Source organism: Manis javanica, chromosome 8 (assembly GCF_040802235.1).
Source record: "Manis javanica isolate MJ-LG chromosome 8, MJ_LKY, whole genome shotgun sequence".
Lineage (NCBI taxonomy): Eukaryota > Metazoa > Chordata > Mammalia > Pholidota > Manidae > Manis > Manis javanica.
The window spans coordinates 106,303,330-106,329,499 of record NC_133163.1 but is presented as its reverse complement, the minus strand read 5'-3'; the positions used below and the strand labels follow the sequence as shown (position 1 = coordinate 106,329,499).

The 26,170-nt window shown below is 38.0% G+C and overlaps 1 protein-coding gene and 1 long non-coding RNA gene across 6 annotated transcripts in view; one reads left to right on the top strand and one right to left on the bottom strand.

Moving 5' to 3' along the window:
• The window catches only part of ZNF280D (zinc finger protein 280D), a 296,039-nt gene that overhangs the window by 57,280 nt on the left and 212,589 nt on the right, over positions 1-26,170 (top strand). For both annotated transcript variants that reach the window (XM_037020971.2, XM_037020969.2), the window contains exon 2: positions 17,201-17,325. The gene's annotated coding sequence lies outside the window, so the exon portion shown is untranslated. The remainder of the gene's footprint in view (positions 1-17,200; positions 17,326-26,170) is intronic.
• The window catches only part of LOC108407909 (uncharacterized), a 120,333-nt gene that overhangs the window by 6,317 nt on the left and 87,846 nt on the right, over positions 1-26,170 (bottom strand). The window lies entirely within an intron of this gene.

Here is a 26,170-nt window from a genome sequence, read left to right as displayed (position 1 = left end):
TTAAATTTAACCAGCATTTTTAAGTTTTATACTGGGCATTAAAAAATTTTTTTTGATAGCTAGTCTGCCAATAACTATATACTTTTTATTGTTTCTGAATGAGAATAACTTACACCATATTAGCTTAATATTTCCCCAATTCTTAAATGATCACATTGTTTTCATTTTCTTCATTAAGTATAATAGTGAGATGAACATCTATCTTTACTCTTTTTTTATTTGTTGCTTTACTAATATTTAGATCATTTCCTTGGTATTTGAGTAGGATTTCTGAGTCAAAAGAAAAATAACCACTGATTTGAAAGAAGTTTAGGAAGTAGAATCCATAAGACTTGGATGTAGGAGGTAAGGCAGGGAAGGAATCTAGTGTGGGACTTAAGTTTTTGGCTTTAGTAACTGGGTAGATAATGATCTCATTAACTTAGATTGGGAATACAGGTTAAGGTGGGTGTGTATGTGGCAAATGATAACAAGTTCAGTTTGGACATGTTGCATCTGAGGTGATTATAGGTCATGCACATGGACAAATTTTTAGTGGGCAGTTGGAAATACAGGGCAGAGGCTCAGAAGAGGGTTTTGAGCTACACCTACAAATCTGGGACTCACAAAATTGGGGCTCTAGGGACCTATATGCTCACCAAATTGATTTATATATTCACGTTTATATTATGCTTTCAATTCAACAATAGTCTTGATCATATGGATGACCACCTTATGAATAGTATTGCTAGTTTACTTCAGTATCTGCATTTGTATTTATGTTTATAATCTTGCTGGTGCCAAGTATCACAGAATCAGGCTTACTATGTAAATAATGCAATCAGGTCAAGTGAAGAAGAAATGGTGTCATTGTGTACTTGCTTGTAAGATGAAGATTTCATAGTACTTTGAATAGAGGAAAGTGGTGGGAGGACTGAATCATCACAGGTACACAGTTCCATTTATATTAAAAGCAACCTATATTAATGGCCAACTCCACATTCACATTGTGAGTTGCCAATTTAGTTTAAAGAAAGCAACATAGAAAATTAATGTTTATTTCATTTTATGAGTTTTTTAGATTGTTAGTTTTGTTTGAATTCATTTTATAAAGTTTTTAATTGTATACTTTTGTAAGAACTATAAGCATAAAGAATTTATATTTGGTTTTATATTTAAGTAAATAATATTATAAAAGTATAATTTTGGTCAATATTGAAAATTTAAGATTTTTTTCTTTAAGAGGCATTTGTTGGTGGCAGCTGAGTGGCCCAGGAGTGGCCTGCATGAGCCCGTGGCGGCGGCGGCCAAGCAGCCCAGGAGCGACCCCCGCGAGCCTGCAGTAGCAGGGGCAGAGTGACCCGGGAGGAGCTGCACCCCCCAGTACCTGCCCAGAATCTCCTCCCATTGCACAGCCACCTGGGCCAGACCCAGAGGCTGCCCAGCGGGGGCACCGCTCTCACAGGAGAGCACACCCAGCATGCCTGCCACTCCCTGCAGGGCTCTGTGCTACCCTGATGGACACCCCGCCCACAGCAGCTTCAGGGATTAATCCGGAGCTCCAGGAGTGTGGGTAACTGACACAGGCAGTGGAGAAGGACAAGGCGACCAGCAAGCATGAAACGAGTCTGTTCTCCTAGCTGACACATGTGCTACCTGCCTACAGCCACCACTATCACCATGAAAAGGCAGAAGAATTTGGTCCAGTCCAGAATTACCCGGACAACCCCTGAGAGAGGGCCTGGGGAGATAGACTTCACCAATCTTCCTGAAAAATAATTCAAAATAAAGGTTATAACCATGCTGATGGATCTGCAGAGAAATATGCAAGAGTTAAAGAATAAAGTTGGGAGGGTGAATACCAAAATAAAACAATCTCTGGAAGGACTTAAAAGCAAATTGGGTGAGGTGCAAGAGGCCATTAATGGAATAGAAATCAGAGAACAGGAACACAGAGAAGCTGAGGCAGAGAGAGATAAAAAGATCTCCAGGAATGAAAGAATATTAAGAGAACTGTGTGACCAATCCAAACAGAACAATATGCGCATTGTAAGAGTAGCAGAAGAAGAAGAGAGAGAAAAAGGGATAGAAAGTGTATTTGATGAAATAATTGCTGAAAACTTCCCCAAACTGGGGGAGGAAATAGTCTCTCAGACCATGGAGGCCCACAGAACTCCCAACACAAGGGACCCAAGGAGGACTACACCAAGACATATAATAATTAAAATGGCAAACATCAAAGACAAGAACAAAGTATTAAAGGCAGCCAAAGAGAGAAAAAATGTCACCTACAAATGAAAATCCGTTAAGCTATCATCAGACTTCTCAACAGAAACCTTACAGGTCAGAAGAGAATGGCATGATATATTTAATGCAATGAAACAGAAGGGCTTTGAACCAAGAATACTGTATCCAGCACGATTATCATTTAAATATGAAGGAGGGATTAAACGATTCCCAGACAAACAAAAGTTGAGGGAATTCATCTCCCACAAAACATCTCTACAGGGTATTTTAGAGGGACTGCTCTAGATGGAAGCACTGCTAAGGCTAAATAGATATCACCAGAGAAAATAAAATCACACCGAAGAAAGCAGAACAACCAAATACTAACTAAAGGCAAAAAATAAAATCAACTACTCACAAAAGCAGTCAAAGGAAACACAAAAGAGCACAGAATAAAACACCTAACATAAAGAATGGAGGACGAGGAATAAGAAGGGAGAGAAAGAATCATCACACTGTGCTTATAATAGCTTAATAAGTGAGTTAAGTTAGACAATTAGATAGTAAAGAAGCTACCCTTGAACCTTTGGTAACCATAAATCTAAAGCCTGCAATGGCAGTAAGTACATATCTTTCAATAATCACCCTAAATGTAAATGGACTGAATGCACCAATCAAAAGACACAGAGTAATAGAATTGATAAAAAAGCAAGACCCATCTATATGCGGCTTACAAGAGACTCACCTCAAACCCAAAGACATGCACAGACTAAAAGTCAAGAGATGGAAAAACATATTTCATGTAAATGATAGGGAGAAAAAAAGCAGGTGTAGCAGTACTTGTATCGGACAAAATAGACTTCAAAACAAAGAAAGTAACAAGAGATAAAGAAGGACATTACATAATGATAAAGGGGTCAGCCCAACAAGAGGATATAACCATTATAAATATATATGCACCCAATACAGGAGCACCAACACATGTGAAATAAATACTAACAGAAATAAAAGAGGAAATGGAATGCAATGCATTCATTCCAGGAGACTTCAACACACCACTCACTCCAAAGGACAGATCTACCAGACAGAAAATAAGTAAAGACACAGAGGCACTGAACAACACACTAGAACAGATGGACTTAAGAGACATCTACAGAACTCTACACCCAAAAGCAGCAGGATACACATTGTTCTCAAGTGCACATGGAACATTCTCTAGAATAGACCACATACTAGGCCACAAAAAGAGCCTCAGTAAATTCCAAAAGATTGAAATTATACCAACCAACTTCTCAGACCACAAAGGCATAAAACTAGAAATAAATTGTACAAAGAAAGCAAAAAGGCTCACAAACACATGGAGGCTTAACAACATGTTTCTAAATAATCAATGGATCAATGACCAAATTAAAACAGAGATCAAGCAATACATGGAGACAAATGACACTGACAGCACAAAGCCCCAACTTCTGTGGGACGCAGCGAAGGCAGTTCTAAGAGGAATGTATATTGCAATCCAGGCCTATTTAAAGAAGTAAGAACAATCTCAAATGAATACTCTAAAGTCACAATAATTGAAACTGGAAAAAGAGGAACAAATGAGGCCCAACATCAGCAGAAGGAGGGTCATAATAAATATCAGAGAAAAAATAAATAAAATTGAGAATAATAAAATAATAGAAAAAAATAAATGAAACCAAGAGCTGGTTCTTTGAGAAAATAAACAAAATAGATAAGCCCCTTGCCAGACTTATTAAGAGAAAAAGAGAATCTACACACATCAACAGAATCAGAAATGAGAAAGGAAAAATCACAACGAACCTCACAGAAATATAAAAAGTTATTAGAGAATGCTATGAAAATCTATATGCTAACAAGCTGGAAAACCTAGAAGAAATGGACAACTTCCTAGAAAAATACAACCTTCCAAGACTGACCAAGGAAGAAACAGAAAATCTAAACAGACCACTTCAGCAAAGAAATTGAATCGGTAATCAAAAACTACCCAAGAACAAAACCCCTGATCCAGATGGATTCACCGCTGAATTTTATCAGACATATAGAGAAGACATAACACCCATTCTATTTAAAGTTTTCCAAAAAATAGAAGAGGAGGGAAGACTTCCAAACTCATTCTATGAAGCCAGCATCACTCTAATACCCAAACCAGGCAAAGATACCACAAAAAAAGAAAATTACAGACCAATATCCCTGATGAACATATATGCAAAAATACTCAACAAAATATTAGCAAACAGAATTCAAAAATACATCAAGAGGATCATACACCATGATCAAGTGGGATTTATCTCAGGGATGCAAGGATGGTACAACATTTGAAAATCCATCAACATCATCCACCACATCAACAAAAAGAAGGACAGAAACCACATGATCATTTCCATAGATGCTGAAAAAGCATTCAACAAAATTCAACATCCATTCATGATAAAAACTCTCAACAAAATGGGTATAGAGGGCAAATACCTCAACATAATAAAGGCCATATATGATAAACCCACAGCCAACATCATAGTTAACAGTGAGAAGCTGAAAGCTTTTCCTCTAAGATTGGGAACAAGACAGGGATGCCGACTCTCCCCACTGTTATTCAATATAGTACTGGAGGTCCTAGCCATGGCAATGAGACAAAACAAAGAAATACAAGGCAACCAGATTGGTAAAGAGGAAGTCAAACTGTCACTATTTGCAGAGGACATGATATTGTACATAAAAAACCCTAAAGACTCCACTCCAAAACTACTAGAAATGATATCTGAATTCAGCAAAGTTGCAGGATACAAAATTAATACACAGAAATCTGTTGCTTTCCTATACACTAATGATGAATTAACAGAAAGAGAAATCAGGAAAACAATTCCATTCACAATTGTATCAAAAAGAATAAAATACCTAGAAATAAACCTAACCAAGGAAGTGAAAGACCTATACCCTGAAAACTACAAGACACTCTTTAGGGAAATTAAAGGGGACACTAACAAATGGAAAGTCATTCCATGCTCTTGGGTAGGAAGAATTAATATTGTCAAAATGGCCATCCTGCCTAAAGCAATCTAGAGATTCAATGCAATGCCTACCAAAATACCAACAATGTTCTTCAATAAACTGGCACAAATAGTTCTAAAATTCATATGGAACCACCAAAGACCCTGAATAAGCAAAGCATTTCTGAGAAGGAAGAATAAAGCAGGCAGCATCTCACTTCCCAACTTCAAGCTGTACTACAAAGCCACAGTAATCAAAACAATTTGGTACTGGCACAAGAACAGAGCCACAGACCAGTGGAACAGAATAGAGAGTCCAGATATTAACCCAAACATATACAGTCAATTAATATATGATAAAGGCGCCATGGACATACAATGGGGAAATGACAGTCTCTTCAACAGCTGATGTTGGCAAAACTGGACAGCTACATGTAAGAGAATGAAACTGGGTCACTGTCTAACCCCATACACAAAAGTAAATTCGAAATGGATCAAAGACCTGAATGTAAGTCATGAAACCATAAAACTCTTAGAAAAATACATAGGCAATAATCTCTTGGACATAAACATGAGTGACTTCCTCATGAACATATCTCCCCGGGCAAGGGAAACAAAAGCGAAAATGAGTAAGTGGTTCTATGTCAAGCTGAAAAGCTTCTGTACAGCAAAGGACACCACTAAGAGAACAAAAAGGCATCCTACAGTATGAGAGAATATATTCATAAATGACAGATATGATAAAGGGTTGGCATTAAAAATATATAAAGAGCTCACCTACCTCAATAAATAAAAAGCAAAAAATCCAATTGAAAAATGGGCAGAAGAGCTGAACAGACAGTTCTCCAAAGAAGAAACTCAGATGGCCAGCCAACACATGAAAAGATGCTCCACATCGCTTGTTATCATAGAAATGCAAATTAAAACCACAATGTCGCCACCATCCAAAAGACAAACAACAACAAATGTTGGCAAGGTTGTGGAGAAACAGGAACCCTCCTAACACTCCTGGTGGGAATGTAAATTAGTTCAACCATTGTGGAAAGCAGTATGGAAGTTCCTCAAAAAGCTCAAAATAGAAATACCATTTGACCCAGGAATTCCACTTCTAGGAATTTACCTTAAGAATGCAGCAGCCCAGTTTTAAAAAGACATATGTACCCCTATGTTTATTGCAGCACTATTTGCAATAGCCAAGAAATGGAAGTAACCTAAGTGTCCATCAGTAGATGAATGGATAAAGAAGATGTGATACATATACACAATGGAATATTAGTCAGCCATAAGAAGAAAACAAATCCTTCCATTTGCAACAACATGGATGGAGCTGGAGGGTATTATGCTCAGTGAAGTAAGCCAGGCAGAGAAAGACAAATACCAAATGATTTCACTCATATGTGGAGTATAAGAACAAAGAAAAAACTGAAGGAACAAAACAACAGCAGAAACACAGAACCCAAGAATGGACTAACAGTTACCAAAGGGAAAGGGACTGAGGAGGATGGGTGGGAAGGGAGGGATAAGTGGGGGGGGGGGGGAAGGGGCATTACAAATAGCATGTATAGTGTGTGTGTGTGTGGCACAGGGAGGGTTGTGCAACAGAGAAGACAAGTAGTGATTCTATGGCATATTACTACGCTGATGGACAGTGACTGTAATGGGGTTTGTCAGGGGGACCTTGGTGATGGGGGAGTCTAGTAAACGTAATGTTCCTCATGTAATTGTTGATTAATTATACCAAAAAAGAAAGCGTTTGTACATTATACAAATATGTATGGTTCTGAATCATGGATATAAGTGGGACTCATCCAGAGAAAGTACAGAATGAGAAGGAAAGCGTGCTGAGAGCAGAGGGCCCTGTGAAGCATCAATAAAATGTATGAATGAGAGAAAAGCTTAGAAACTAAAGGTTAAGAGGAGAATAAGAAAGCCAAAAGAAAGAGTTTCCAAAAGGAGGGAATTGAAATGCCCTGAAAGAGTATAGATGGTCTTTGCCCATGCATTTGCAGTCAAATTGTACTGTCAAAGTCACATTTTTGAAGTTGAAGGCATGAATAGTAGGCAAGAATGTAGGAACAGTGAGAAGAGATCTTCCTTGGTTATGATGAATAGAAAAAAAAGAATGTTTCTGGAATGGGGTGTAAAGTCACCATAAATGCAAGTTCTTGAGTGTGTTTATATGCTAAAAAGAAGGGGTTAATGGAGAAAGGATCCTCATAAAAATGATAAGACATAATTAACAGAACAAGGTCTGTATCAGAGGAGTCTGAACTCTTTGTGATCCAAATAACAATGGCAGGATTACCCTTCAAGAGTAATGATGGTGTTCCTTTGAGATGAGAAATGAGGAAGTTCAAAGGGGAAACCGGAGCCATGCTTAGTGGTTTTTAATTTTCTGTGAAGTCGGGGGCACAGTGATGGGGAGGTAGTAGTCAAGGTTTATGAAAACAGTGGTGAAAATTTGTAACAGCTTTATGAGAAAAGGGAACTTATGAGCAATGCTGAGAATCTTGCTGAGATTAGTGTTCTAGTTTTGGCTGTGTCCCTGACTAGCTCTGTGAATTGGGCAAGGAATTAATCTGTCTGAATAGTTATAGAATGGGGAATTTGGACTAGATAATTTTTAAAGAGCTTTCTAGTCCCCAAATCACTTGATTTAGAAATCAGGCACTAAATTGTTTATAATAAATAATCTAACAGTAAACATTTTATTTTCCCCTTTTTAAGAGTTACTTTGGGAGCAGAAAATCATTTTAGACTACATTTAATTAGAAAGTCCACATGGAAAATTTTAAAGCCAGTTAGAATAGAAAGGGAAAAGGAATGGAACACATTTTTTCCTCCTTTTCTAACACACCAATCATCCACTGACGCTCAATAACACTAACAGAAAGATGCAGAAACTGGAATGAGAAAAAAAAGGGCAAGAAATTCTTGTCAGTGTCTCTCTAGCTCCCAGGAATTTGTACGCAAATTCCAGCTATGTGTTAAGTTATTCCAATGTGGAATTGTGGAAAGTGAGACAGCCTGGAGGAATAACAGAATCCACATTAAAGGCCTAAGTGCTGTGCATCTTTAAGGAAGGAGTGGCTCTAAATAAACAGAGGTTTGACAATGACTGAAAACATAACTTTAGTGAGTCCCCTCTCTGTGCTCTGAAGAATTTTGTTCATAATTAAACTTTTAAATAAAAATTTAATTTACAATATGAAGTATGAGCCAACCAAAATAATGTCCTGAAGATCACATTCACTTGTAAGGAGTCAATACTTAACTCTTTATTTTCCTTCTTTACATAAAGAATACCAGAGCAATCAGAGTTATGCCTGAAATGCTAGAAAATCCAGGACTACATGGTTCACTGAGCAGCTTAGGCTGGAATATTTAGGAGCTGCTTTTATGGAGCTGTGTGCATCTACTGTACACCATAGTGTCCAGCTCTCAGTTAATAGCACCTCTGAGGAAGTGGGGACATCCAGCAGAAGAAAATGTTCTCGTCTTTCCAACTATTTATTTAGTTACGGTTCTACCTGTCTCACCAGAATATGAATTCCTGGAGGGCAAATAAATTGTTTTATTCATCTTTTTAACTCTAGAGCCCAAGATAATAATTTCACATAGCAAGTCCTATTATATACATATAGGATAAATGAATGATAAATCTATGATTCAGTTCCAAATAATTAAAGGCAGCATGTATAATAATTTCCAAACATTCTTAAGGTATGGGCAATAATAGTTTTTTTGTTATGCTAACACAAAAAGACATGGCATCTGGCATCTTTGAAAATTAAGGAGAATATATATATATTTCTGGATACATGTATGAGCATATGTTGTTTTGATTATATCCACACATCTCTTGCCAGGCAAACTTTTCTAAAACACCATCTTTATTTTGTTATCCTCCTGATTAAGGGCCCATGATAGCTTCTAGTTGCATAATGTATTGGTTTGGAGCCTTAGGACAATCTAATAAAAAGCAGAGTTTTCAATTAAATTCAAGATTTCATCAGCGTTGTGTAATGGAAATTATATAGAATTTTGTTATGTGGGCATAATTGTTAATCAGTACTCATTTGAATGCCAGGGACAGAAATTCAATTCAATTTAGTTTAAGTAAAGAAGAAAAAGAGAAAAAGAAAGAAGAGTGAGAAAGGAAGAAAGGAAGGAAGAAAAAATAAAGAAGGAAGGAAAGAAAGACAAAAAATCTTTGAGTAAATGAGACATCTATTAGATCTGGCTGGCTCTAGGCACGGCTGGTTCCAGAGTTCAAACAGTGTTGACTGGACTCTGTCTCTCTCTCTCTCTCAGGTTCATTTTTCAGTAGGATTTATCCTCTTTGAAGGCAACATGGCCTCCAGCTGCCTCAGGTTCACATCCTTCAAGTTTAGCAATCTCCAAAGTAGGAGAGATCTTAGGAATCAACTCCAGAGGAAATGTCCTGAGGAGGACTCTGCTTGGCCTAAACTGGGTCACATACCCATTTCTCAATCACTTACTATGGCTAAAGAATGGAATATTTTGACTGATTATATCTAAATCACATGTTGTCAACACTGTGGCCAAGGGAAGATAGAGCCCCATGGTGACCATTTCCTTCAAGATCACTTGGAATGGGGAGGGCAGTTCTCAAAGGAAATGTGTGGCTGTTACCAGAAAGGAAGTGCATGGACAAAAGTTGCTTGACGTCCACTATACCAGGGCTGAGAAGGAGCCTATATGTGCATGTCTGATGACAGCTGGCGTGCATCCAGATTGCTCGGGTCCATTCTGAATGGTTGGTGTACGTGTTGTACCATTGTTAACTATTTTGAGTATCATACCTACATGACAGCATCTCACCACTTATGAGTTAAAAATGACACATGTAATGCGATATGAACACTGCTGAACACAGAAAATGGGCATTTATCTTTATGGTTCAAAAATTACTTTGCACTTAAAAATTTTTTTTGACAGGGTATTTTTCAGAGCCTGATCAGATTTGGAGCATGGAAAGAGAACTGGTAAAACCCAGGGCCCTTTCTTCTTCTTTAAGAAAAAATAAATAACATGTATATATATATAGTCCTTCATAAAGTATTTATATTACATTATCACTCTCCCCAATATCTCAAAGTGGTTTGGCTTTCTGATAATAAGACTGAATACCTCTGTCAGTAGTGAGCTTAGGGAAACATGCATCAAAGCAATGCTAAGTCCAGAGTCCCTAAGATGCCCTTCAAAAGCAGTCATCCATTTAATTTGATCTATTAAATAAACTTAGCAGTTGGGATGCCCACACAGTGAGAAAGGCTGTTTAGAGATGGAATTTTGGCTTTAATTGGAATCTTCTGTCCTTTATTAGACAAGCATAAGCTTCCAATTATACACACCATCTTCATTTCAAATATGGATTTATAAAACCTTATGAATTTTCATTCTTAGCAACAGATTTAGGAGTAAAAACAAGCCCCTGTCCTGGACAAATATGAGGAAGTTTATTCTCTTTCCTCTTTTTTTTTTGACACATCCCAAGAAGTCATTGATAATTGACCAAACACCCAGTGTGTATCCAGAGCTCTGCTGGCTACTTGGAACTATTGAAAGGAATTTTGAAAAATAATCCCTCTGCTTGAAGAATTTCGGTAATGTGTTTCAGGAGAAAAAAATTAACATACCTGGAACAATCAGTTAAATGGTGCTTTGGTTTCTCCACCAATGATATAATGACTTCTCTTTCATTTCAGTCTGTTGAAATTATACCCATTTTTTTTCAAAGTCTGTCACCAGAACTTTCCTTCATTTGGCTTTACTTGATTACTTAAATCTAAGGTGGGGCCCACATTCCTCTGAACCAACCACCCTAACACTAAAGACTTAAATGGCTTCAGTGCTTTGCATAATCTACAGGATGCGTTCCAGCTTCTGTAGTCTGGTGAAGAGCCCCTGATTGCCTCTCTTGCTTTATCTCCCCTTGCTCTTCTATTTGAAGAAGAGCTTCAGTGTTTTGAAGGCAGCCCAAATCCTGATACCAAACCCAAACATGGTTTACTAAGCAAAGCAAAAGAAAAGTTATCCAATGCTATGAACTTCCATGTCCAGGCTTCTCTGCGTAGGATAGCCTTTTCCTACCATTTCCCCCAGTTTAGCTCCTACTTATCCATTATCCTAGTTCAGACATCACACTCTCAATGAGGTCTTCTCCCTTTCTATCCTCTAGATTGTGCTATCTCTGCCTTTTGTACCTATTTTTATGATTCTGGGTGGTCACTACCTTTTGTTTTTATGTCCACATTCCCCTTCTAGACTCTTAGCACCAATGACTTACCTATTTTGAAATTCTGAATGCCTAGTAAGAGTGTCTGGCATACACTGGGTCCTCCATGAAATTTTATTGAAATGAGTTTCATTGAACTAAGTAGGAGTATAGAGAAGAGTTAAAGTGGTTGAAGATCCTAACCAAACCCTGGGTTTCCGTCAATGTTGAAAAGGCACAGAAAATCTTAGATAAGGGGGAAGTGACAGGAGCAATGGCCGGGTTAAAGTGAGAATGAGGTTGGCAAACGCTGGAAACTGTGGATGGTCCTTTCCATCTGGAGCAGAGGCTCTTGAGTGGGGAGTGTTGTGGAAGTAAGGTCAAAGGCCAGGCACAGCCATATTATGAAAGACTTTGAATGTCGAGCAGAGGTGAAACATGCAGTAAGTACTGCAATTCAAGAAAAGAAAAATTTAGAAATATCCAGTGCCTGTGTATAAAATTGAGCCTTATCCCTTCTACCATCCTCTATTTTGGAATTTATCATATTGCTACAGTTGGTATGTCACTGGTCCCAAATAGGCCTTGAGTTATCTGAGCATAATAGTCTGGTGGTTTGAGGCAGAGTGTGATGCATTGGAAGCCAGAAGCCCTGGAGTGGAATTTCCACTCTGGCACTAATTTGGTACCTGATATGGTGAAATCATTTTACTGTTCTAATCCCCATTGTTCTCATCTATAAAATGAAGGCAGAAGGTGGATGACATGAAATCTGTGGGAGTCTATATGTAGCAAGACAAGTAATTCTTAACTAATTTATTTGTCTATCTTTGCCATTTTGTTTTATTATTTACCTATTTTCTGGTATCAGAATTGCTTTCTTAGATGGTCTCTGACAGTTTCATAATCTGTTCTGCTGAATCAGCCTAAGAGGTCTTGACCATCTTGTCACATCTAGAAAGCCCTCCATAGCCCTCCACCTCTCCTTAAAAACCTGGCTCCAGTCCATTATCTTTCTTAATGTATTTTCTAACTTCTTCAGGTCTCTGATATTTATCCCTTGCATTTGTTGTTTAAAAATATTTTGTCTTGAGTTATTCTTTATTTGTTTCATATTGGTTTACCTCTCTCCAATTAATTTTTAAACTCCTTAAAATAAGGAACTATTAATATGCAATTTTTGTTTATCTTCCTACACCATTCCACACCAGGACAAAGCTAGGCATAAAACAGACATTTAATAAGGGTCTTGAAGACTGAACTAAGTGATGTACAAGGAATAGCAATAAAAATAGAAAAAAAATAAACCATCAAAGAGACATCTACTGAAAAATGTGACATATCAATGAGTTTGTAGATGGTATTTTTGTACCCAGCAAAAGACTGTTTTAAGGTAGAGTGATGTGTAAAGTTTCTGGTCTGTGGGTTTGTCTTGAAGAGTGGGTGGTACTAGAGCCTAGAGATGTTCCAGCCAACTCAAGGAAAAGAGAAAACAGAGAAGTGTTTACCGAGTGACTTTGCTGTTGGACATGTCCCAACTGCAGCTTGAGAACATCGGGCAGAGTTACCACCCTGCTGCCACAGCCCCTGCCAACTTGGATAAGAAGCAGTGAAGTTGACCTGTCTTTTGGCTCTGGAACAAAACGAGGGAGCAAACCAGCAGGCATGGGAAAGAAAAGGTTGTGAAATGAAAGACATGTAAAAGAGATGACTGTGATCCTTTTCTGTCTTTCCCCCATTACTCTGTGTCTCTTTCCTTCTTACACCTATGAAGTGGTATAAACCAGAACCATACATTTTACACCAGTTGGGGCATGGGACCCCAAGGGTCTAGCATGCGGCAACAGAAGGCAGTGAGAATCAGTTGTTTCAAATTGTGTTGTTTACTAAAGTGGTCCTACCCTAGATTTAAAAATTACTACTCAGGTAATTAGCCTTTAAGAAACCTAACGCTTTAAAAACCCAATGTAAAATATTAGGAAAGATCACTGTTTCAGCTAGTTGAGTTCTAGATTTGGCAGTGTTGGGACTTTCTTGATTGTAAATTAGCTCATAGAAATAAAATGTCTGAAGTTAGGAACTCCAAATCCTGCTTTTGCTCTCAGATTTCCTCAGGCTGACTCTGGTGGGAAAATCGAGAAACTGTGGATGCATTGTATGTCCCCCTGTCCCCTTTCTGACATGCTCCAAAGCTCTTAGTGTTTATAATAGAAGAACTGGGCATTGCAGTGATTTGTCTTACTGTGTGTGGGAAGTATAGGAATAACTCCCAGTGTCATCAACCGTTTAGTCAACACTCAGTTCCTTAGCAGGGGAAATGGTAAGATTTATTAGGGAAAGTATCAGTCATCCCATATAAATAGATGCACAGTTAAAGCAGATGCAGCAGGCAGGGTGTATATTTCTGTGTTGACTGATCAAAAGGAACTAATTATCAAGGTCTTTTAGGAAAAATCAGTCATTCGGGAAGATGACAAATGTAATGACACACTTACATTTTTATGCAAAATATTCCTCAAAACAGTAGTTTTGGCTCAAAGTGCATTGCTGGTGCAGGAATCATTTTAATAACTGAATTTTTTTTTGCTTTCATTTTTACTTTTGAGAAAATCTATGCAAGTAATAAAAAAAGCAGCCCAATAGTAAATAGAAAAATATGCATAAAGTAGGTTCCCTTTCCCACTGCTGGCCCCAGTCAGCAGTCTCCTTCCTCCTTAGAGTCTATCATTGTTATCAATTTATTTGTATCATTCAGAAATATTCAGTACAAACAAGCTAATCCTCCTCTTTAGTTTTTACACATATGGTAGTCCACTATCCATATTCTTCCACAGCTTACTTTTTTCCTTAACAATATACCCTGGAAACCATTCCTTATCAGTCTGTGCATATGGGCCATGCTCATTGTTTTTAACATATTTAAACAATCTTGACATCTTGCCATAATGGCTTTAGGGTTTTTGTTTTGTTTCAGCATTACAGATACATTTTAACTGCAACAGCCACTGCCCAATCCCCCTTGCTCTCTGATCAAAGGTAATCACTACCCCCAAATCAGGATATATCCTTCCCGCCTGGTTTTCATATATTTAGTACATATGAAATAATTAGTTTTTCATTGTGTGACTCTGGCACTATTTATCCACAATTCTATTTTTGACCATTATGTTATTTCTAATTTTTTGCTGTTAAAAACAATGCTACAATAAGCATTCTATTTCATGTCTCCTTGGGCACATGCACATTGAATTTTTCAGGATATATACCCACAAGTGGAATTGCCATGTCATAGGTTTTGTGCATACCAACTTCATTTGATATTGTGACATTTTTCTCCAGTGTGGCTTTTAATAATACACATTCACAGCAGCCTTGTTTAAATGTTACGTTTTTTTTTTTTGGTCCACATTCTTACCAACATTTGGTTTTCTCAGACTTGTAAAATGTTGCCAGTCTGTTAAGTGTGAAATAATACTTCACTAAGGTTTTAATTTGGGTTTATTGCTGAAGGTATCTTTTCTTACATTTTTTGGCTATTTAGTTTCCCTCCAATGATCAACTATTGAAACCTTTGACAATTTTTTACCACATTATTGGTTTATCCTTATTGATTTATAGGGATCTTTTTATATTCTGGGTACTAATACCCAGTAATATGTATTGTAACTAACTTCTCCCAGTCTGTGGCTTACATTTTTAAGTCTTTTGACTAATTAAATTTTTATATTTTAATATATTCAAATTCTCAAGGGTTACCAATTACACTTTGGGTGTTTTGTATAAGAAACCTAAATAAATGTAAAGAAGACATTCTCCTATACTTTCTTTTTAACTTTTAAGATTTCCCCCATACATACAAGTTTTCAGTCTATGTGGGATGTATTTTTGTTAAGACAAGAAGTGGAGATCTATTTCTTTTCCTGGTATAAGTGCTGTCTATGGCCATCTTAGCACCATTTATCTAATGGTTGCTATTCCCTATATGTAAAGCTATCTTTGTCTCATACCAACTTTCCATATATGCATAGGTCAGTACTGGCATTTTTTTCATTTTGTTCCCTTGGCCTATTTTTTATATGTTTGCCCTAATACCACAGTGTTTAAATAACAATAACCTTTTAGGGCAAATCTCCACTCCTTAGTTTTCTTTTTCAAAAATCGCTTTGCTAATTTTGTTCCTTTAATTTTCCATGTAAACTTTATAGTAGGATAGTTAAATTCCATGAAAAATCTTGTTGGGATTCTGATTGGAATCACAGTGATTTTTAGATCCATTATGAATGCATGGGGTGAACTATTGAATTTACACATTTATATCTCTCAGTCCCTTGGTGTCTCATCATTTTTTGAGTGCACTTTTTATGTAATATTTGTAAATTTCCCCAAATAGGTCTTGCATGTATTTCATTAGATTTTTGCCTAGGTATCTACTGTAAATGAGAAAATAGTGTTTGTGTGTATTTTTTCTCTTACACCCTGACCATGTATCCAGAATGCTAAATTCTCCTACTTGTTTGAGTTATTTGTCTACAAATTCTCCTGTAATTTCTTTGTAATTAATCCTATAGTCTGCAAATAAAGACAGTTTTCTTTCCATCTTTCTAATTTCTATTCTTTTAAAAATGATCACACTGGCTAGGACTCTAGGCATTGCTGAAGAGAGGCTGTGATAACAGGTATCCTTGATTTGTTCCTGACTCTAAAGAGCATGCTTCTGAAGTTTTACCACTAAGTACCATGCTTTCTAGAGTTTCTGGTAGATTCATGTGGAAGACACTGCTGGTCCCCTGCTCCCCAAAATCTGTTCTCCCTTTTTGCCTCAGTAAAATCTTTAAATTTTATCTGGAGACATGCCTGTCAAAAAAAAGGCCTGCATTTCCCAGCCACCTTCCACTAGGTGAGGGTACATAAATTAGTTCTTGCCATTGGGATGTACAGCCCAACTGTATAGTACCCCTAAAGGGGAAACATAACCACTTTACCCTTTTTCCTTCCTGCCACATGGAATACAGATGTGATGACTGTGATTGTAGCAATATATCGGATTTGAAGTTTCCTTAGGAATAAACATCATACAAAACATAAAATGATAGAAGGAACTTGATTCTGGGGCACCTAACCAATCTTTTACATAGGAGAGAGAGAAAACTATATATAGTATGGAGCCTTCTGCCTCTCACAACCACACCCAATCGTACAACACTATTAGGATTGTGAGGTTGCAGTCTATTCCCACATTGCTAGTAGTTTTCTTTTTTTCTCATATATTATGCTTTTATAAATTGCTCATCTATATTAATGACATAAATTACACTGATAGACTTTTTTTTATTATCATTAATCTACAATTACATGAAGAACATTATGTTTACTAGGCTCCCCCCTTCACCAAGTACCTCCCACACCCCATTACAGTCACTACACTGATAGACTTTTAATGTTCAGCTGTCCTTGGGATTCTGTTATGACAGGTTTTTTGGGATTTCAGTTACAGGTTTTCTTAACTCTTCTCAAGGTTTTAATACGAAAAACTTCAAACATACAGAAAAGTTGGGCTGTACAATAAACACTCATATATCAACCACCCAGATTCTACAATTAAGATCCTCTTTTATTTGCTTTGTGACTTATCAGTTATGAGGCATTTTTAATGCACTGCTTAATTCAGTTAGCTAATATTTTAACATATTTGGGCACATATGCATAAAAGTGAGAATAACTGACTATTTTCATTTCTTTATTTGTCCAGTTTGGATATCAAAAATATACTTATCTCATAAAATGAAGCAAGAAGCTCTTCTATTTTTGTCTTCACTGGAAAAGTTTATCTAGTACAGGAAATAAATTTGAAGATTTGGTAAAACTCACCTTTGGGTAAGTACTTCATTAGCATGGTGCTTCTTTAATGGGTATAATATTTTAACTTACAGATTCAATTCATTTAATGGGTATAAAGAAGTATGTATTCAACTAGAAGAAGAAAACAAATCCTACCATTTGCAACAACATGGATGGAGCTAGAGGGTATTATGCTCAGTGAAATAAGCCAGGCGGAGAAAGACAAGTATCAAATGACTTCACTCATCTGTGGAGTATAAGAACAAAGAAAAACTGAAGGAACAAAACAGCTGCAGACTCACAGAACCCAAGAATGGACTAACAATTACCAAAGGGAAAGGGACTGGGGAGGATAGGTGGAAAGGGAGGGATAAGGGGGAAAAAGGGGCATTATGATTAGCACACATAATGTAGGGGGGGGCATGGGGAGGACAGTATAACACAGAGAAGACAAGTAGTGATTCTAAAGCATCTTACTGCGCTTATGGACAGTGACTGTAATGGGGTATGTGGTGGGGACTTGATAATGGGGGGAGTCTAGTAACCATAATGTTGTTTATGTAATTGTATATTAATGATACCAAAAAAGAAGTATGTAGATTGCCACTTTTTTAAGTCAATTTTAGTGATGTATATATGTCTAGAAAATTGTCCATATCACTAAATTTCAAATTTATTAGAGTAATGATATTCGTTGTATTTTCTGGTGCTTTTAAAAAAATCTTGACTATTTGTAGTCATGTCTTTCTTTCACTACTTTTTTCTCTTTCTCTTGATCAGTTTTGTCAGTTTTATCTATACTAATAGTTTTCTGAAAGTATAAATTAAAGAAGGAACGTGAACTCAACAGTCTAAGCAGGTTTATTGCTAAACCTGAGAGGGACATCTCTGTTCTGATGAGCGGAACAAAGAAGGTGTCTCTTACAGGCTAAGAGGCTTTTTATGGCCAGGTTTTTTGGCAGGCTTTTGAGGGGATGGATCAAGGGAAAGGTGGGCTTGTGGCTTGCTGATGTGTCCTCCGGAGAATACTTGTAGCCTAAGTAAAAGCAGCCTAGGTCTCTCTGAGATGGCAGGTGGGAAAGGCAGTATGCCTGTCTGGGCTTTATCAGAAAGAACTAACTTTTGGATCTGTTTATTCTTTTTTTTTTTTTATTAAGGTATCATTGATATACACCCTTATGAAGGTTTCACAAGAAAAACAATTTCATTACCACATTCACCCTTATTATTGAGTAACCCCCATACCCCATTGTAGTCACTGTCCATCAGTGTAGTAAGATGCCACAGAGTCACTACTTGTCTTCTCTGTGCTACACTGTCTTCCCCATGACCCCACACACACCATGTGCACTAATCATGATACCCCACAATCCTCTTCTCCCTCCCTTCCCATCTGCCCTCCCTCACCCCTCCCCTTTGGTAACCGCTAGTCCCTTCTTGGAGTCTGTGAGTCTGCTGCTATTTTGTTCCTTCTGTTTTGCTTCGTTGTTATACTCCAACGGGAAATCATTTGGTATTTGTCTTTCTCTGCCTGACTTATTTCACTGAGCATAATACTCTCTAGCTCCATCCATGTTGTTGCAAATGGTAGTATTGAATCTATTTATTCTTACTAATTATTTCCCCTTTCATATATTTCTCTTCTTTTTGTTATTATTTCTTTCCTTCTGCTTTCTCTGTTCTGATTTACCTTTGAGGTATATACTTCCTTCTCTTCTATTATATACATTTGAAGCTCTAAATTTCTTTCTAAATACTGCTTAAACCACATACCACACATTTTGGTACCTGTGTTTTCCTTGTTTGAGCAATGCTAAACATTTAGTAATTTACGTTAATTTTTCCCACTTAACAATTATTTAGGTGTTTCTAAAATGGATAGGGCAGTGTAACTATTATTGATTTCTAATTAAGTTGCATTGTTGTCAGAGAACATGTTTTATGTGATTTAATGTCATTGGTGTTCTTTAAAATTTGCTTTCTGATGTATTACTGTCAGTTGTAAATGCTTCATATGTTAGAAAGAATGTGTTTCTTATAACTTTGGAGTAGGATTATTTATGTTGCTTACATCTTCTACAACTACAATTAATAGATTTACACACACACACACATATATATGTTATATATACATATATGTATGGGTATATATATATATATATATATATATATACACACACACACACACATATATGTGTATTTCCCTAAATACATATATGTTACATATATATATATTTGGGGTTCCAAATTATTATTTCTTCAATGTAAATTATCCTAGTTATCCTTGTATCCTTATGTAATGACCATCTTTTTGCTTTACAGTTTTAAAGATTGATATTGATATTATTAGTTTAATTTTTATTAACATTTTCTTGTATATTTTCTTGTAACATTTCATTTATATTTATTAACATTTCTTGTACAGTTTCTGTAATGTTCTCTGTCATCAAGTTTTAGGTTTCTTATAAACAGTACATGGTTGAATTTTCAAAAATCCTGAGAAGCTTTGATTTTTACTAGGCAATTCAATATATTAATATTTATATGTACTTTGATTATTGATTTATTTGGATTTATTTCTACCATTTACATTGTGTTTCCTATCTACCATTCTTTAGCTTTAATTCTTTTTTCTTCTCTACTTTCCATTAGGTTGGTTTATTTTTAAAATATGTTCTCCCCTCTCCTCTCTACTGGAAATATGCTATCTGCCTAGTTTGGAATTAAATGTTAAAAATCTTCTTATGAAATAAAAACTCCAGGCTTCAATAATAACTACTTCTCCAGCTGAGGGTTAGACCTTTCTTATTTCATACTTCAGGGGTCTTTCTCTAAGGATGGGCCCCCAGAATTTGTGTCTCAAGAAGATCAGGGAGGTCCTTTATGTAGCTTTTGAACTTGAACAGAGGGGGTAACCAAGAGCCTGGGCTAGGCACAGGGCCAAACCTCTGTGCCCAAGGCCAGGGGTCAATATACAAGACAAGGACACCCAAAGAAAACCTTGGACAAGAACTATTTAGATCATGAAATGAATCAGAGGTTCAACTCTGACTGAACCCAGTGTGGCTTTAAAATTGTCTCTCTTCATTCTGAAACTTTTTTTTCCTTTTGAACTTAGCTGTTCATTAAGAAATTATGTTTTGTTGCATTTTAACCAGCATTTCCATGTGTATGTGCCAATTTGCTACACTCTAAAAAGCTGTGGGAGTTTATTTATCCTACAGAATGTTTACAGGTTCCAAGTCTCACCTTCCACCTCACATCTTTCTGTTTTCCTCAGTTTCTGTTTATCCAATTTATAAGTAGATTCTTTTTCTCTGTCTTGCTCCTTGGCATTGATGATTCATTTTGAAGTTCTGGATGGCTATTGTTCTAGCCTTTCCTCAAGTCCCCTTGGCTCTCAGACTGAGGCAGGGGAAGACCTGTTCTGTTCCTAGGAAAACTGGACATACTTCTCTGTGTTGAAGTTCTTGGGTGTGCAGCCTTTCTCCCATCCGTCAGCATTTTCTAAAATGATGGTCCTGACAGGTCTCAGCCTTCCTGGCTGGAAATACCCCTGGTTTTGATGGAAACATACCAAGCTGACAAGCCCAGACCTTCCAGCACTGGGCTTTCTAATTCAACATAGTGGGACTTTTATTTCCTATCATGTCTTTTTGGCTAGGTGGCTCCCTCCAGGTACAGGAATTTCCTGAACAGCTGTCTGAGCATGGCTAGCATTAGTCCAGCTGTGGGCCCTGGCATTGCCACTCATGAGTAAATTCCCCAATTAGTCCATAAGTTGCCTTGATTTCTCTTTCAAGTACAACTATGTTGGAACAAGGCCAGCCACACCACTGTGGGACCCTCTCAGCAACACCAGCGTGGACCCGTGCAGCCACGTGGCCCAGAAAGCCCAGTTCTCGGAGGAATATTCTGCTACTGTCTTGAGGTGTTTGAATGAGTTCTGAATAAAATTTCAAATTTTAAATTTTACCCCAGGCTCCCTAAACTACGTCACCTCTTCTTAGGAGAAACGGAGCATATCACTGACGTTTGGAGAAATAGGTGGGGCTCATTGACTAACCCAACTTCTTCAGTGTCTAGGGCAACAATCATTTAGAATAACTGTTTAAAAGTATTTTTTCAGATGTAGTTCCATGTTCTGCAGAACTCATTTTATGGGGGCTTCCATGTAAGTAAAGTAATTGAGCACCTCAGGAAAAGGAGAAGGGCACGATTCTAGAACAGTTGTCCAGTGTAATGGCCACTAGTCATGTGTGGCTGAGAACTTTAAATGTGGCTAGTATGACCAAAGACCCGAATTTCTAAAACTAATTAATTCTAATTATTTTAAATTTAAAGTTAAACGGCCATATGGGGCTACTGGCTGCCATCTTGGACAGTATAGCTCTAGAACAAACAAAGTAATATCTGACCTTTGTGCTTTATTGTATTTTGCATAGATTCTACATCAAGACTTAAAGTTAGGCTTTGTCTAGAAATAATTTTCTAAATTCAGATTTAAGGCATATCTAGAAATAGAGGGGGGAACCCAAATCAGTGTTTTTTTCTTAAGGATAAACAATCTATCCTTTCAACCCATGAAAGTTAAGTCTTGAGGGTCATTGCTGTCTTTGGCTTCCTGCCAAGCCAGTTTTGGATGCAATTCTTTTCACAAGCTTTAGCAGAGATGGAATATGTGGCTGGTGTTGGGTGAGGTGCTAACCTGCTGTACTGAGCCTAGGAGTCAGCATCATGACAGAATTGGCCATACAATACATAGATAGATGCCCTTTTTTCAAAGACACTAACAACTTCATGTAGGCTACAAGGGAGATATTATATGGACAAATGAATTGCCTAATGACCGCCCTTTCCAGTTCTAAGAGATTACAGATGAAATAAGGAAGACAAAGAACAGGCAAGGTCAGAGGCCACCATCTTGCTAAGGAATAATGGTGAGGAGGTGGAGTGGGAAGGGAGCTGATTGATGAGTCCCATGTGGTCTGGTGAGATGCAAAGATTTTTAGAGCACAGAGATACATCAGATAACAAAGAGGTAGTTGAGCAGGAACTTTGAGAAGGCCAGACCACAAGTTTCAGAGATGAACAGTATTTTACCTCAAAAAGTCACCACAGAAAAACTATACTTCAGTGTGCACCAGTCCAGGGAACAAATATCCAGTTGCTCTAGTATCTACCAGTGAAGATTCAGGTAATACCACCTCTGCTGCTACTGGTCATCGGAACTCTTACAGACCCCAATACACAAATGCTATCTTGAAGAACAAGGAGATGGAGAGAAAATTTGAAAGACTTAACAATTTTACCTAATGAGAATTTGTGAAAAGGGGTTGTTGTCTGAATTATTGTACTGAATTAAATCTAACCAAGTGGCATAAATTTAGGGTTCTTTTTACCAGTTCCCTGGGGATAAGCAAATGAGTTACAGAGAAATAAAGAAGCTACATTTTTCACACATCTTAGTGCAGAGTAAATGGATTTATGACCCCATTTCGAATATGTTTGGCTTCCTACCAAGCCAGACAGCAATTCTATTCACAAGCTTCAGCAGAGATGGAATATGTGGCTGGTGTTGGGTGAGGTGCTAACCTGCTGTACTGAGCCTAGGAGTCAGCATCATGACAGAATTGGGCATACAATACATAGATAGATGCCCTTTTTCCAAAGACACTAACAACTTCATGTGGGAAGGTTGTTTGAGGCCTATCCAGAAGGCATTTTTTCCTCTTATCACCTATCTGGAAAATACTCTAGCATAGTGGTTCCAGTGCTTTGAGATCACTGGGAGAGGGACAGTGTGACAGATTATGGTGCCATTTTCCCTGTGTAGTGCCCTAGTCATCTTCTTGTGCTGAATGAATCACATCCACGATCAAGAAGGCAAGATCTGCTTGGACAAAATCCTAGTATACTTATCTGGATCTAACATTTCTACAGTCCATTATCCATACAGTCCTCTGTGGGCTACAGCACCACCTACAGGCCAAAACTGAAAAATACATGTCCAAGAAGATGGAATTCCTGTACTGTATTCTGTACAACCAAGATACCTGCGTTATACTTCAAGTATTCATGGTCGTAGAATAAGAACCCACATGCATCATCAAATATATTTAGCTATAACTGGAATTCATTACAAAACTCATTACAGACTTCTCCTTGGCTGTTATAATAACTGACATTCTTAAAAGGCAAAGAGGCTGTTTTTGTTCTCAGAGGCAGATGCAGCCTTCCAGTAAGCCTTCCTTAATGCCTCCAACCTTCCTGTAACCTACCCGACCCAGCCCAACCCACATGAATATCTCCAACCATTGATATGGGAAACATTAGACCCCAAGTGGATCCAGCCCTGATGCCTCCACCCCTTAGGTTTCCTTCTCTGGGAAATTGGCTTTTGGAAAAATTCAACTGCTCATCCACCTTGGGAAAAATAATCACTTGTCAAGAGGCTAACGTGGCTAAGATAGATGCAGAAAACTCAGTATGCACCAGGGTCACCTTTTTTCAATCACTTTAGGTTTACTATTTCATACCCAATCTATAGAAACATGAGGAAAGACTGTAGCACTAATCCTGGAAACCAGTGGCTTTGAATTTGAGAACATCCAGTTCTAGCTATCACAAATAGCTAAGCAGGCACAGACAGGAGACAATTGGATTTTTATAATATCTAGTTGTTAGAGGAATAAAGTCATTAAGAATGAGCTTTAAGTTTATATCCTGAGTTACTGGGTTGTCTTAGTCCATTCAGGCTGCTATAACAAAATACCACAGACTGGGTGTCTTATACACAACACGATTTTATTGCTTATAGTCTGGAGGCTGTAAGTCTAACATCATGATGTCAGCACGGTCACCTTCTGGTGAGGGCCCTCTCCCTGGTTTGTAGCCAGTGTCTTCTCACTGTGTCCTCACATGGTGCAAGGAGTTAGGTACCTCCCGGAGCTCATTTATAAAGCCACTAATCCCATTCATGAGTGCTCCATTCTCATGACCTAAGTACTTCCTGAAGTCCCCACCTACTAATACCATCACCTTTAGGGGATAGGATCCCATGTATGAATTTGGGGAAACATAAGCAGACCATAGAATGGATGAATGGTTAAGCCAGTACCTACAGTGGAGAAAACTGGGGGATGAACATATATGGGAGATAAGATCAGGTTCTATTTTGAAAATGTTCAACTTGAAATCCTTATTGGACATTCGATGGAAATGTCAAGTATGTAGCAGGATATGTTTGTTAAGTCTGGAGCTCAGGTGAAATGCCAGGGCTGGAGAATATATAGGTCTGGGAGTTATTGGCAGGAAGATAGAAATTAAACCCATGGGACTGGATAAGATCTCCTCCAAAGGGAGTGAGTATATTTAAAGAACAGAAGAGGTTTTAACAAATTTTAAAACTGGGAATAAGAGGAAGGAGCCTGCACATGAAGAAGAAGCCAGTCAAAGTTGTAGGAGGAAGACTGAACCAGTGTGTTGACTGAGTGGTCAACTGAGTCAAATGCTGTTGAGAGGTTAAGTGAGAGAAGCACAGAAGGACTGGGAGTTGTTGGAGGATTCGGAGAGATGGGGCTCACTGGTGATCCTGAGAATGGCTTCAGTAGAGTTGCAGGGAAGAAAACATGATTGGAGAAGGCTGAAAAGAGACTGAATTGAGGCAGTAGAGACACTGAGAATTGACAACTCATTCTGGACATGGTTGATGCAAGCAGACCGGATAAGCAGAGGGGCTGGTTAGAGAAGAGTGTTGCTTCTAGGCAGGACAGATTCATTTTAAGAAAGGGGATACTACAGCATGTTTATATGCTGATGGGAATGTTCTAATAGAGGAAATGTGGAAATGTGGATGACAGAAAAAAGCAAAGCCTCTGAATAGGTGAGAGGGGATCCAGAGTTTAAGTGGTGAAGTCTAAGAAGACTTAGACTCCAAGACAGGTTGTGCTTCCATCATAAAATAAGAAAAGGCAAAAATTAGTAGATTGAAGTTGTCATAGGTGTCTTCTGGTTGCTCCTCCTTTCTTAGTAAGAGTAGAAATGAAGTCTGTGTTTATGAGCCCCTACTAGTCCATCTCCCTGAGACCCTGCCCTCAACCCAGAGCCTTGTCAGCTTACCCTGGCGACTGAGTGAAAAGAGCCCAAGAATCTTACAAAAGGTTTTAAATTCCCAGCAGTGCCACAGCCAGCTCTGGTACTTAGGCCATTGGAAAGGATGCCAGTTGGAGAAGCAAACACATGATATCTCCCCACCCAGACTCAGAAGACATCTGAACATGTGAAGGCTTTTCAGCCAACCCAAACTGGACAACACAGTCTAAGGGAGTGAGAAGTGGAAGAGGAGCAAGTCTCGGTCAGAACACCCATCACCATCAGGCTGAGGTTTCTGTTACCCCATTAAAAAAAAAATCAAGAAAACTACCTTTTTAAAGTTTCTACCTCTATACCATTTCTAACTTGCTTGTTCTCAATCGTTTCCCCACTTTTTCCCTCATGTTTGGATACTTTAGCATTAAGTGGTTTTTAAGTCAGCCTCTTCTAAGCTGCTGCTTCTTGGATCTCCACCTCTTTAGCTGCAGTGAGTCTCAGATATATTCCAGGGACCCAGCTACCACATGCCCTCCCAGCCTGGCTGGTCCCCACATCTTAGGGGAAGTCCTCAGACAAATGGGAGGGCATATAAAATTGACGTTAGAGGGATAAACTAATCTCACTGTAAGGGGTTACTGCTTGATCATAGCAGCTGCAAGTAACACAGAGCTTTCTGAGCAAGTTTTTGCCATCCAACCCTCTTCAGCTATCTCACCCCTAAAAAAAAACCTCCTAAAGGAACAACATGTCCCTTAGGAAAATGAGGAAAAACACAGATGAATTTGGG